Consider the following 15,815-nt stretch of genomic DNA (forward strand, 5'->3'; position numbering starts at 1 on the left):
AGATAATATCGCTGTCATAAACCTCAAGCCTCAACACATCATTCTCCTGGGCATTGAAGTGGGAGAACTGCTCCCCCCACCAAGGATTAGCATTGTTCTTACGGACTGCTGTTTTACCCAAATTGACAGAGCTGCAAAACAATTTGACATAGCCATCTGTGGTCCCCAAAATGTTCGAGGGAAGACCGCTGGCACGTAGGTTAAACACCTTGAGCTGTGCCTGAGTCTGGGTCAGAGCACACAGCGCAAGAAGCACAAGGGACAGATTGAAGACCATGGCTGTAAAGAGAGTGAGGATAACAGTCAAGCACTTTACATTACAAGTTACTTATTTTTCTTTGTGTCATGTACCGTATTTCCATGAATTGCCACCAGGCATGTAATATGCACCTGCCTTGAACTACTGCAAGGTCAAACTTGCTACCCAAATTTGTTAGTGCATGCTTACTATTACCACCGGAGGCAAATTCGTGACGGTACTAGTGACACTTCCCCTGTCATCATTTCGTCATATTCAAAATGGCGGAGGCATCAAGGTCGGCATATTTTACCACTCCAAGAGCCATTTTGACCCATTTCACAACGACAATGGGAACCGCAATACTCTTTAGAAATGAATAATGAAATTACACACCACAAAGAGGTTTTTTTTTTTTGCTTGCCCTATCATGTAAACCAGGGGTCTTGTTCACCAGCCAGACCGGTTACACTGAAGGTTGTGATATAAACAAGTTTAACACTCTTATTAATATGCGCCACACTGTGAACCCACACCAAGAAAGAATGACAAACACATTTCTGGAGAACATCGGCTCTGTAACACATTATAAACGCAACATAAGAATTACCCAGAATGCAATGCAGTCATGACTCCTACAGCTACTGTCCTAGCGGGGTGTATAATATAAGCAGTAGGAGTCATGGATGCATTGCATTCTGGCTAATTCTTATGTTGCATTTATAATGGGTTACAGAGCCGATGTTCTCCAGAAATGTGTTTGTCATTCTTGTTTGGTGTGGATTCACAGTGTGGCACATATTAGTGTTAAACTTGTTTATATCACAACCTTCAGTGTAACTTGTATCACCCAGTATGCCTTCCAATCTCGTCCGTGTGACGATAGAAGCAGCGAAATGCATGCATCAATTGAAGGTTATGCCAAGTCTTCAGTGCTGAAAATAATAACCATAATAACGGTTTTTTTTTTTTTATTAAATATGCTTTTCGTGATGGTATCTTCACATCACACTCAATTTTTTTACTGCATGCCATTGGTTAGCGCAGAGGTGAGAAGAGGTTTTAAATCAATTAGTGCCCTGGCGGCTATTCAAGGAAATACGGTAGCAATTTTTTCGGGTTAGAGTTAGAGCAGGGGTGTCAAATGTACGGCCCGAGGGCCAGATCAGGCCCACAAACGGAATTTGCTATGTATAAAAATTAACCTGAAATGTTTGAATGAAAGAAACAGCTGTTCTAAATGTGTCCAGTGGATGTCGAAATAGAAATTCTTTGTATCTTTGTAGATGATACTAAATATGTACAAAATATACCACATGATGTTAGTACATCAGTCGAGGAAAATGATCAAATCCTGTAGTCTGATTTTGATGTAATTTTTTTATCTCGATTGAAAATGAACACCAATGAGTTGACTGATGAACATTATCACATAATTTATTAAAAAAATATAAATAACGACAAATAATTTATTAACCGTAACATGATAATGGAAAGAAACAAAAAAAAATTGATTTTGACATTTTCAGAATGTGCTTGTTCTATTTTTAAACAAAGAAAATAATTTGAAGTTGTCTTTATTTTCAAGTTATCATGCCGTGATTTTACCAGTCCGACCCACTTGGGAGTAGATTTTATTCCATGAGGCCCCCGATCTCAAATGAGTTTGACACCCCTCCTGGGTTATACTTAGACTGTTTTATATTAGGAATTACAATGGGTGAAAGAAAGTGGTCTTTTCAGGCATGGTTCATGCTTAACTTAACATAAATTGCGCCTCACCAATTTTAATGACAATACACTTTTCAAAACACAAATTGATGGAAAGACTCAATAGCCCACATTATGCCCGAGAATACAGTTCATGAAATATAGACATGTACTATTGCTTTTCCTATTTAGGGTTGCTGGGAGCTGGAGCCAATCAGACCTTACTTCTGGTGAAAGAACCCCCATACCCCTTGATCCTGAAGTCACTGAATTCTGCACGGACATCTGGCGGGTCAACGCCTTCACTGTAAGTGATCTAGAGATTTATGACGACCAATGTTAATAAAATGTTAATTATATTATTTTAAATTATATGATATTTTACAAATCAAACTATTGTAATGAATAAACAATTGAACACTTTTAAGGACGTACAGTGGGGCAAAAAAGTATTTAGTCAGCCACCGATTGTGCAAGTTCTCCCACTTAAAATGATGACAGAGGTCTGTAATGTTCATCATAGGTACACTTCAACTGTGAGAGACAGAATGTGAAAAAAAATCCAGGAATTCACATTGCAGGAATTTTAAATAATTTATTTGTCAATTATGGTGGAAAATAAGTATTTGGTCAACCATTCAAAGCTCTCACTGATGGAAGGAGATTTTGGCTGAAAATCTCACGATACATGGCCCCATTCATTCTTTCCTTAAGACAGATCAATCGTCTTGTCCCCTTAGCAGAAAAACAGCCCCAAAGCATGATGTTTCCACCCCCATGCTTCACAGTGGTGTTCTTGGGATGCAACTCAGCATTCTTCTACCTACAAACATGACAAGTTGAGTTTGTACCAAAAAGGATACATGGATGATACAGCTGAGGATTGGGAGAATGTCATGTGGTCAGATGAAACCAAAATAGAACTTTTTGGTATAAACTCAACTCGTCGTGTTTGGAGGAAGAAGAATACTGAGTTGCATCCCAAGAACACCACACCTACTGTGAATCATGGGGGTGGAAACATCATGCCTTGGGGTGTTTTTATGCTAAGGGGACAGGACGATTGATCCGTGTTAAGGAAAGAATGAATGGGGCCATGTATCGTGAGATTTTGAGCCAAAACCTCCTTCCATCAGTGAGAGCTTTGAATGGTTGACCAAATACTTATTTTCTACCATAATTTACAAATACATTCTTTAAAATTCCTACAATGTGAATTCCTGGATTTTTTGTTTCACATTCTGTCTCTCACAGTTGAAGTGTACCTATGATGAAAATTACAGACCTCTGTCATCATTTTAAGTGGGAGAACTTGCACAATCGGTGGCTGACTAAATACTTTTTTGCCCCACTGTAAATGCCTCTGACACTTCAAGTTAAATGAACTATATAAGTTATATCAACAGTACACCAGTTACTGCCTTCTCTAACTTGTCATATTCATAGAATAGAGTTTAAAATAATTATACAAATTTAGAAAATAAAAAAATATGTAACCCGCCTTTCGCCCGAATGCAGCTGAGATAGGCTCCAGCACCCCCTGCAACCCCGAAAGGGAGAAGCGGCAGAAAATGGATGGATGGTTACAGGATAAAGGCTAATACATATGATATCTGATATCCTATATGATGTCCTCTTAAAAATGTATTTTCTTCATCTAAAGTTAAAACTGTGCATGTACACGTGAAGCACTCTCGCCACATCCATTATTCAACTGGTGAGTTACTTTTTAAAACTACATGTGGGTATTTCTTTTATAAAAATAAAATGATATATCTGTATGCTCATTTCTTTTTGACTGTTTGTTAAGTTCATATTAACATTTAAAAAAAAAAAAAAATTCTATCTTGGTAACTTGTATTATTTACCTTAGGTGGAGGTCAAAGGCTGGTTTGAAAATGTGGTCGATTTCCCACAAAAAACTATAAAAAAGTGTTTATTGCCCTACAGGTGCAATAGAGTGCAACAGTCTTGGATTAATATATTTGACTTACAAATCATATCTGAAATGTAAAGTAGCGACATGTTCCACAAATGTATTTTTAGGACAACAACAGTGTCTAAATGGTCAAATACTTAAAAACATGATTAGTATTCACAAACAAAAACTAAACTTAGGAGAGCAGGGTTTTTCTTTATTCATAAACAATATTAATGTATTTATTTTTGCTTCCATTGCATGCAGGATTGAAATCTATTGTTGACACATAACCTAATCTCATCATCTTAACATGTGTTGGCTTTTTGCCATGTCTCCAAAAAGTGTGTGCGCCATGTGCAAAGTAGGGTTGTGTTTTTATAGATTTTAAGCGTGAACGGCACCATACGCAACTTATATGAAACATAATTAACGTGGCCAAACAGTTCAGTTTTAGTCAATTAAATTTTCATTTACTTGTATTTCCAACTTCAAAGTAATCATGTGATCATTTTGCAGTAACTGTAGTATTGCTAATAGTTTTGGCAGCGAAAAAATAATAACTAAGACAATGTGGAGTGAAGGAGCAATCCACTAGTAAAGAAAAAGTCAAAAATATGTATTACGTAGCCCTATGTCTTACCTGTGCTCTTGGAGTCTTGTTCCTCACCTCTGTCAGATGTTTAGGGTTTTTAAAGGCCAGCAGGGCCCATATCAGTTTGATAAAGTGTTCTCTATGCACTCAAAAAACACAGCCTGCTCTTTTCCCAGTGTTATGCAATCTAACAGCAGCAACACATGCTGTTGTCTTACTGAAACCAATAAAATACTGAAACCAATACATAAACCAGTGAAAATAGAGTTACCTCCAGAAAAACAGGTATTTGGACAGCGACCAAGTTTTATTATTTTGACTTTAGACACAAAACAATCATTTGGAAATTTCAAACAGTATGTTCAATAAATGACTGGAGTGAAACCTCAAGAGTCGTAATTACAGGGTATTGGAGGAATAAAGGGAATATTGGGCAATCATGAATTCAGCAGTAAAAAGACCACAGAACAAGAATTAAACCCAAACTGCAAGCTTATCAGTTGAAAAATTTTTACATAGATAACCATTTACATAACATTAAACACAACATTAAATAAGATTATTTTAATGTTTTGATAATTTTATGTTTAAACCTGATGTTTAATTTAAAATTATTATTGTCCTGTTTAATTTGCAACTATCCATCCATTCATTTTCTACTACTTATTCCCTTTGGGGTCGCTGGTGCCTATCTCAGCTACAATCGGGCGGAAGGCGGGGGGTACACCCTGGACAAGTCGCCACCACATCGCAGGGCCAACACAGATAGACAGACAACATTCACACTCACATTCACACACTATGGCCAATTTAGTGTTGCCAATCAACCTTAATTTGCAAATAGATTATGCAAATGTTTGTTTGTCAAATATTATTTTACAGAAACACACACACACACACACACACACTGGATGGATGTTGAGTGGATGGGGTTCAGTGCCTCCCCTGTGATCATGCAAAGAAACAAAATATATAGTGATAAAGTAATTGTAATTATTAGTTTTTCATTCTCTTTTAGCTTCACCAATTTGGATTATTTTTTTCTTCAAAAATCGCTGAATTTTCGCAATCCCTCGTAAACTACTCTGTATGCCGTGTGGGCGGAGCGCATTTTTGTCTGGTGTGTTGCTGAGCGTTCAAAACGGCAGAGAAAAAAGTCTGAGGTGAGGCAAACAGTTCTCGTGTCTCATGATACCGTCGATCATAATATTTTATTAGAGCGTATCAAAACACGAATTGGTATGTCAGACTTAGCCCTGTCTTGGTTTAACTCTTATCTTACTGATAGGATGCAGTGTGTCTCCCATAACAATGTGACCTCGGACTATGTTAAAGTAACGTGTGGAGTTCCCCAGGGTTCTGTCCTTGGCCCTGCACTCTTCAGCATCTACATGCTGCCGCTGGGTGACATCATACGCAAATACGGTGTTAGCTTTCACTGTTATGGTGATGACACCCAAATCTACATGCCCCTAAAGCTGACCAACACGCCGGATTATAGTCAGCTGGAGGCGTGTCTTAATGAAATCAAACAATGGATATCTGCTAACTTTTTGCAACTCAACGCCAAAAATACAGAAATGCAGATTATCGGTCCTGCTAGACACTGACCTCTATTTAATAATACAAATGTAACATTTGACAACCAAATAATTAAACAAGACGACTCGGTAAAGAATCTGGGTATTATCTTCGACCCAACTCTCTCCTTTGAGTCACACATTAAAAGCGTTACTAAAACGGCCTTCTTTCATCTCCGTAATATCGCTAAAATTCGCTCCATTTTGTCCACTAACGACGCTGAGATCATTATCCATGCGTTTGTTACGTCTCGTCTCGATTACTGTAATTATTATTTTCGGGTCTCCCCATGTCTAGCATTAAAAGATTACAGTTGGTACAAAATGCGGCTGCTAGACTTTTGACAAGAACAAGAAAGTTTGATCATATTACGCCTATACTGGCTCACCTGCACTGGCTTCCTGTGCACTTAAGATGTGACTTTAAGGTTTTACTACTTACGTATAAAATACTACACGGTCTAGCTCCATCCTATCTTGCCGATTGTATTGTACCATATGTCCTGGCAAGAAATCTGCGTTCAAAGGACTCCGGCTTATTAGTGATTCCTAAAGCCCAAAAAGTTTGCGGGCTATAGAGCGTTTTCCGTTTGGGCTCCAGTACTCTGGAATGCCCCCCCAGTAACAGTTCGAGATGCCACCTCAGTAGAAACATTCAAGTCTCACCTTAAAACTCATTAGTATACTTTAGCCTTTAAATAGACCTCCTTTTTAGAACAGTTGATCGACTGCTTTTTTTCTTTTTCTCCTCTGTCCCATCCTCCCTTGTGGAGGGGTCCGGTCCGATGGCCATGGATGAAGTACTGGCTGTCCAGAGTCGGGACCCAGGATGGACCGCTCGCCTGTGTACGGGTCGGGGACATCTCTACGCTGCTGATCCGACTCTGCTTGGGATGGTTTCCTGTGGACGGGACTCTCGCTGCTGTCTTGGATCCGCTTTGAACTGAACTCTCGCGACTGTGTTGGAGCCACTATGGATTTAACTTTCACAGTATCATGTTAGACCCACTCGACATCCATTGCTTTCGGTCCCATAGAAGGGGGGGAGGGGTCCTCTCCAAAGTTCTCATTTCATAGTCATCATTGTCACTGACGTCCCACTGGGTGTGAGTTCTCCTTGCCCACTGGGTGTGAGTTCTCCTTGCCCACTGGGTGTGAGTTTTCCTTGCCCTTATGTGGGTTCTTTCGAGGATGTCGTAGTGGTTGTTTAGCCCTTTGAGACACTTGTGATTTAGGGTGATATAAATAAACAATGATTGATTGATTGATGATAGGGGCACTCGTGATCAGAGACATACGGTGGCGTAAGCGAGTCAAGTGCCGCAGCGAGCCACATGTTTTGTGTGTTGGTTGAGCCATCAAAATGGCAGAGAAAAAAGTCTGAGGTGAGGCAAACAGTTCTCGTGTCTCACGATAGGGGCGGGGCGCTCATGGTCCCAGACATACGGTGGCCTCTGCGGGTAAGTGCCGTAGCGACTTATTTTTTCCGTCTCGATGACTACATTTCCGCACTTAAACCGTTTTCTAAAGCGGACTTTCAAGCGAAGCAGGAGATAGATACTAAAGGAAGACCAACGCCGGAGCTGAATGGTTTGTTTCAATCAACAGAACGGAAAGTTACTCGCTATTTCCAAACGGAGTGGCATACGTGAAAGACTGGCTTTGTGGATGTTCCGCAAGAAACCGCCTTTTCTGCTTTCCTTGCCTTCTTTTTTCAACCTGTGGAATTATGTGGACTCAAATGGGATTTTGTGACCTAAAGAATTTGGAAAGAAGCCTCACCAAACATGAGCGGTCGGCCGCTCATATTCAAAGCTAGATTGCGCTAAAAACATTTGGGATGACGAGGATAGACTTGACTTTGGATGAACAGCGGCCACAATGCTAAGGTGAAATAGAACCGAGAGTTTTTAAAAGATGTCATCAATGCGACCTGCTTCCTCGCCAAAGAGAAGCTCGCATTTCGTGGAAATGATGAGAGTAGGAGCTCTGCTAATCGCGGCAACTATGTTGAACTCTTATAAGGATTTAAAGTGCCTGATTTTCGCTATCTGTGAAGCCACCGTCCATTTTCCTGTGATGTCATCCAGTGATGCCAATACAAACAACATGGCGGATATAGCGACATTAGCTTGGATTCAGACTCGTATTTCAGCGGCTTAAGCGATTCAACAGATTACACATGTATTGAAACAAATGGTTGGAGTATGGAGGCAGATAGCGAAAACGAAATTGAAGAAGAAACTGAAGCTATTGAGCAAATAGCTATTGACGCTATTCTGCGATCGCCTTCTAACCAACGATTGAGTGTCGCAGGATGTCCATACATCTCTTTGCCATGTCTGCCTTAGCATCGCCGGTAAAATGTGCAGGAGCAATTTAAATCTGTCGATTGGTAAGTGTTTGTTTGGCATTAAATGTGGGCGGAAGGAAAGGCTGGATGCAAATATAGCTACAAATGTACATACAGCTAGCCAAAATAGCATGTTAGCATCGATTAGGTGGCAGTCATGCTGCGACTAAATATGTCTGATTAGCACATAAGTCAATAACATCAACAAAACTCACCTTTGTAATTTTGTTGACTTTATCGTTGGAAATGCATCAGCAGGATATCCATACATCTTTGTGCCATGTCTTCCTTAGCATCACCGGTAAAATGTGCAGACCAAACGATCGGGACTTTCGCATCTTGTGACACTGGAGCAACTTAAATCAGTTGATTGGTAAGTGTTTGTTTGGCATTAAATGTGGGTGGAGGGAAAGGCTGGATGCAAATATAGCTACAAATGTACATACAACTAGCTTAAATAGCATGTTAGCATCGATTAGCATGCCGTGCTATTCGAAGCACACTCCACGTAAGACAACTTGAATCCGTCCCTGATCGTGTTGTTACACCCTCCGACAACACACCGACGAGGCATGATATCTCCAAGGTACGGAAAACAGTCGAAAAAACAGTAAATAACAGAGCTGATTTGACTTGGTGTTTGTAATGTGTTTAAGAAAATGGCGGATTGACTACCTAGGTGACGTCATCGCTCCGAGTGCGAAAAATAGTAAGGCGTTTAATTCGCCAAAATTCACCCATTTAGAGTTCGGAAATCGGTTAAAAAGATAGATGGTCTTTTTTCTGCAACATCAAGGTATATGTTGACGCTTACATAGGTCTGGTGATAATGTTCCCCTTTAAGTAAGACCAACATTTTTGAGTATAATAAGTCTCTTATCCTTTTTAATAACATTGTTATTTTGAAACTATCCATCCATCCGTCCATTTAATACCACTTGTCCCGTTCGGGGTCACGGGGGGTCGCTGGATGTTATCGCAGCTGCATTTGGGCGGAAGGCGGTGTACACCCTGGACAAGGCGTCCGAAACTAACCAGTAATAAATAAAATACTAAAATGGATAGATGGATTAAAATGCATGAGAATGTTTTATATTTTGAACATTTTTTTTAACACTGTGATTACCGGCGGAATTAATCATTACTTATGGTGTTAAGCAATGTCAGCTAAGATTTATCTGAGAGCCAGGTGCAGTCATCAAAAGAGCCACAGGTTCCCTACCCCTGATCTAAATATTTAATCTAAATCTCCAATGTAAATGTTGCGATCCGCTGCTCGGATCTCTACATACAGTTGTTTGCTGCTTTGTTTTTGTATCACTCTCCGTCGTTCCACCAGCTTAGTTCCTGTTTAGTCTGTTTCCATGGTTTCTTATTAGTCTCAGCTGCTACTCTCGGTTCCTGCACACCTGTCTTTACTAATCACCACCCTTTATAAGCCAGGCTTTTCTGTTCACTCATTGTCGGATCTTAGTTTGTTGTCATGCAACTGCTGATGACTTGTCTCTGATTCTCTATCTCGCTAGCTCTCACGCTAAGCTTTATTTTATTCCTAGCTTTCATGCTAGTTGTTTTGTTTTTCCCTTTTGTGTGCCTACGTGCCAGTTTTAGTTTTCTGTTTGTATATCCTAGCTCTCATGCTAGCGCTTTTATTTGCCTTTTCTTTTCTATTTACACCACTGTTTTTGTTCGGGCCTGTTTTGAGTTTAATAAATCCCTTAGTTCTTACCTTTTGCTGTGTTCCTGCTGACGCATCCTCGGAGGACCGAATTCGGCAACAATATGCCACACCAGTCTCACAGTAAATCTTGAATCTAAATTTGAGCGCTCAATGTTAAATCCAAACCATCCATCCATCCATTTTTCTACAGCTTATTCCTTTCTGGCGCCTATCTCAGCTACAATCGGGCAGAAGGCGGGGTACACCCTGGACAAGTCGCCACCTCATCGCAGGGCCAACACAGATAGATAGACAACATTCACACTCACATTCACACACTAGGGCTAATTTAGTGTTGCCAATCAACCTATCCCCAGGTGCATGTCTTTGGAGGTGGGAGGAAGCCGGAGTACCCGGAGGGAACCCACGCATTCACGGGGAGAACATGCAAACTCCACACAGAAAGATCCCGAGCCTGGGATTGAACCCAAGACTGCAGGACCTTCGTATTGTGAGGCAGACGCACCGTGAAGATGTTTAATTATTTTCATAAATGTATATCCTATTTTGGCGTAAAGAATGAAATGTTTACATTTGGTATTTTAATTTGCAAGGAAATCTCTTGTTAGGGCTCTCCGAGCAAGTAAATGTGTGAAATGAACCGTGGTAATGTGGAAATACTGTAAATAAACTGTAGATAATAACACTGATCAATGTGACACCCGTGGATGTGAAATGAACACAAGATGTAAATATTAGTGACTAAATACTGTTGGGACTGACTGAAACATATAAAGTGATTCATTAGGATAATTGGGGTATGTACTATTAATTATGTTTTCATGTCTTTAAACCAGGGGTAGGGAACCTATGGCTCTAGAGCCAGATGCGGCTCTTTTGATGACTGCATCTGGCTCTCAGATAAATCTTAGCTGGCATTGCTTAACATGATAAGTAATGAATAAATTCCCTGATAATCACAGTGTTAAAAATAACGTTCAAAAGATAAGACATTCTCATGCATTTTAATCCAACCATCTATTTTCTATTGCACCTGTTCAAGAAGTCACATTAATGGTAAGAAGTATTATATTTGGGACGGCGTGGCGCAGTGGAAGAGTGGCCGTGCGCAACCCGAGGGTCCCTGGTTCAAATCCCACCTAGTACCAACCTCGTCACGTCCGTTGTGTCCTGAGCAAGACACTTCACCCTTGCTCCTGATGGGTGCTGGTTGGCGCCTTGCATGGCAGCTCCCTCCATCAGTGTGTGTGAATGTGTGTGTGAATGGGTAAATGTGGAAGTAATGTCAAAGCGCTTTGAGTACCTTGAAGGTAGAAAAGCGCTATACAAGTACAACCCATTTATTTATTTATTTATTTATTTATTATTGGTTAGCTTTAGAATAAGTGAATTATATTGTGAAGTGAATTATATACAGTATATATAGCGCTTTTTCTCTAGTGACTCAAAGCACTTTACATAGTGAAACCCAATATCTAAGTTACATTTAAACCAGTGTGAGTGGCACTGGGAGCAGGTGGGTAAAGTGTCTTGCCCAAGGACACAACGGCAGTGACTAGGATGGCGGAAGCGGGGATTGAACCTGGAACCCTCAAGTTGATAGCACGGTTACTCTACCATCCAAGATGTACCGCCCCAATAACAACGTTATTAAAAAGAATGAAAGACTTATTATTCTCTAAAAATGTTAGTCTTACTTACAAATGCACACATTTAATTGTATTCAGTGTTAAAAATATATTATATGGCTCTCACGGAAATACATTTTAAAATATTTCGCTTTCATGGCTCGCTCGGCCAAAAAGGTTCCCGACCCCTGCTTTAAACACTAAAATATTTTCTTCAAATGGTGTTGTCTTTGTTAATTTTAGCATGTTAAATTGGTGAAAAACCAGACGCTCGGAAATTTTTTCAGTCTTTTTCATTGTGGTCAAATCACATGCCTGGGAAGCTTTTTTACGACACTGAATGTATGTAACTGAATTGTTTGCATTTAAATTGTGTGAACTGATTTTTTTTTTACATCAAATTATGCTGACAATTTCATTGAAATAAATTAGCGTATAAAAATTCAGTGTTCTGAAATTCAGTGTAAAAAAAAAATCAGTGTATAAGAATTAAATGTAAAAAAAAAAATTCACCTAACCACCAGGTGTGACGTCATAACGCGTCATAAACCTGGATTTTTTTAAACCATTGAAATGATTCCAGTGTTTAGAATCTGCACTTTTGAGTGACATACGGGTACTACAGTGACTATAGCAGGGGTCTCAAACTCACTTTACCTGGGGACCACTGGTTGCGGAGTCTGTGTGAGGCTGGGCCGCAAGAAATTATTTCTTAAAAAAATGTTTGCATGTCTAGTTGTACAATGGCGTTTCAAATTGTATCCCTTGCGCAACTTTCTCTGTGCAAATAAGTAAATATATCATGGAGAATAACGTTAATTCCGCAATGTGTTGTCGTTCCGCTTTTCCTCCCTACAGCAACACGGCGGTCGGCGGATAATCCGGCGGATTAGCACCTCGCTACCGGGATAGCGAGTGCAAAAAAGTGACGGCTCCCCGGAGTGTTATCCGGCGTCATATAGAAATATATGTAGTGTTCATCGTGTGAGACAATACAAATTTAACAATAAATAAAAAAAACAAGTTTGAATTGGTCCAGGTTCTTGGGGACTGTTATTACTGACGGACAGGTGTCGAGGCACGTGAGAAAACCCTCGTCTCCATGGCATCTTCTCTGTCGCTTTCACTCATTTGCCGCTTTTCCACTAATGCAAGGGTAGGCAACCCAGAACGTTGGAAGAGCCATTTTGGACCCAAATAACCCAACGCTATCAAGCGCCATTCATATAAAATTAACATTAAACTTTCATATTAAGGTGGGGGCAGCAAAATAACATGTCTGAGACCCCTGGACTATAGGAAGCACTGCTTCATGCAGACAAGACACATGGCAAAGTGGGCGGGGCAGCAACAAGCCTCAGGCCTCGCAAACAGCAGTGTCAGACGGAGGCAGATTTCTACAACAAAGTCTTGCAGAACAGTGATATATCGATTAAGTAGATCTATTTTTATTTATCTTTTTGCCTTTATTTTTCGCTGTGCTTCTTGCATCTTTGTTGCTCGATCATAAAAGATATCGATCAAGGAGGTGGTCTGGGAAGTAGAGGAGCAAAGTTCAATTTTTTTTTTTATATTCAGTGTTTTATTGTTCATAGTTAATATTATAAATCCCACACTTTATATTTTCATGAACATCCTGAGTAAAAAAACAAACTGACCATCTCAAAAACGAAATTTCTGTATTTCCTTGAATTGCCGCAGGGCATATAGTATGTGCCTGCCTTGAATTTCTGCCGGGTCAAACTCGCTTCCTAAAATAATTAGCGCATGCTTAGTATTACCGCCTGGACAAACTTGTGACGTCATGAGTGACACTTCCCCTCAAATCATTTTTAAAATGGAGCAGGCTGATTTCAATACTGGTAATTTAAAATCGCATAAAGTGAAGAAAATTGAGCTACTCAGTAGGATTTAAGGTCCAAGCTTACATCACACTCAAATTTTTACTGCATACCTTTGGTAAGTGCCGGAGTGAGAAGAGGTTTTAAAATAATTAGCGCATGCTTACTTTTACCGAACGACTTTGGTAAGCGCAGGAGTGAGAAGAGGTTTTAAGATAATTAGCGCCCCGGTGGCAATTCAAGGAAATACTGTAACTTAAATTTTTTTTACTGAAATAAAAGACAGTCAGAGTGTACATAAAAATACATAATGTGGGATTTAGAATATTAAATATGAAATTGAATATTGAGAATATATGAACATTCCTACTTTCCATACCACCTCCTTGATCAATATATTTTATTATCGAGCAAGAAAAAAAAAAAAAAAAAAAATCCACATATTTGATATACCGTGTTTTTATGTTGTATTGCGCCAATGTAGCCCAGTTAACTGCCTTTTTTATGCTGACTTGTAAGACATGTGTTATGTGACTTCAAACTTGACACCCCATTGTCTGTTTCTGGATTGATTGCTTTAGTCTTAATTTACCAGAAGTGAGTCTCGCAAATTTTTCGACAGATTTTTTTTTTTTTTTACGTTGAATTTCTATACACAATTTTTTTTTACACTGAATTTTTATACATTGAATTTTAAAACAGATTTTTTTCCCAATGAAATTACCAGCATAAATTGATAATACAAAAATTCAGTTGACAAAATTCAAACGCAAAAACTTTAGTTACATACATTCAGTATAAAAAAAAAATCATAATAAAGACACAAATTAACCTCAATACAGTCTCAATTTAGAAACAAACTTACAAATGACAATTAAAAAAAAATTGAAACTGGGGCATGCGAGCATACTTGCCAACCCTCCCGGATTTTCCGGGAGACTTCCGAAATTCAGCACCTCTACCGAAAACCTCCCGGGACAAATTTTCTCCCGAAATACAGGTGGAGTTGGAGGCCACACCCCCTCCAGCTCCATGCGCACCTGAGTGAGGACAGCCTGTTTTCACGTCCGCTTTCCCACAATATAAACAGCGTGACTGCCCTATGACGTTATAACTGTAGAATGATCGAGGGCGAGTTCTTGGTTTCTTATGTGGGTTTATTGTTAGGCAGTTTCATTATCGTCCTCCCAGCGCGTTAACATCACACAACAACAGCAGTCACGTTTTCGTCTACCGTAAAGCAGTTTGTCTGCCGTAAACAGCAATGTTGTGAAACTCTTAAACAGGACAATACTACCATCTACTGTACATGCATATGGTTAGAAAAATAGTGACAAATAGAACAAGGATGGATAATTCAACCCTTAACTCAACAATGAGTAGATGAGTGTTGTGTGAACATGTGTAAATAAATGAACACTGAAAAAGAAGTATTTCTTATATATATATATACATATATATATATATATATTTATATATATAATATATATATATATATATATATATTTATATATATAATATATATATATATATATATAGTATATATATTATATATATATATAATATATATATATATGTATAGCTGGAAGTCACTGAAAGTCAAGTTATATATATATATATATATATATATATTATATATATAAATATATATATATATATATATATATATATATATATATAAGAAATACTTCTTTTTCAGTGTTCATTTATTTACACATGTTCATATATGAAATATTTGACTTGGTGAATAGTAGCTGTAAATATACGCCTCCCCTCTTAACCACCCCCGGCCCACAGCACCGCCACCCCCCACCCCCACCTCCCGAAATTGGAGGTCTCAAGGTTGGCAAGTATGCATGCCAGTGTTTTGGGCGGCCCCTGGTACGTCACAATATTGATTGTGGCAGATTTGGCAATTGCTGTTGAAATTCCTGAATGGCTTCCCATCCAATCTGATGGAGTTTGAAAAAGGAATGGCCACACTTGTGACATCGTATTCAAAAAGACTTGAGCCTGCAATTGCTGCCAAATGTGCATCAACAAAATATTGAGCAAAAGGGTCTGAATACTTAGGTACATGAGGTCTTCTGAGTTTTGTCAATTTTTAATACATTTGCAAAAAAAATCTAAACTATTTTTTTCGGTCAAGATGGGGTGCCGAGTGTACATTAATGAGAGAAAAACTAAAAACTTTTTTGATATCAGCAAATGGCTGCAATGAAACAAAAAGTGGAATAGTTTCTTTTCAGTTCAAAACTGTAGTGAATTGAA

Source organism: Nerophis ophidion, linkage group LG01 (genome assembly GCF_033978795.1).
Source record: "Nerophis ophidion isolate RoL-2023_Sa linkage group LG01, RoL_Noph_v1.0, whole genome shotgun sequence".
Taxonomy (NCBI): domain Eukaryota; kingdom Metazoa; phylum Chordata; class Actinopteri; order Syngnathiformes; family Syngnathidae; genus Nerophis; species Nerophis ophidion.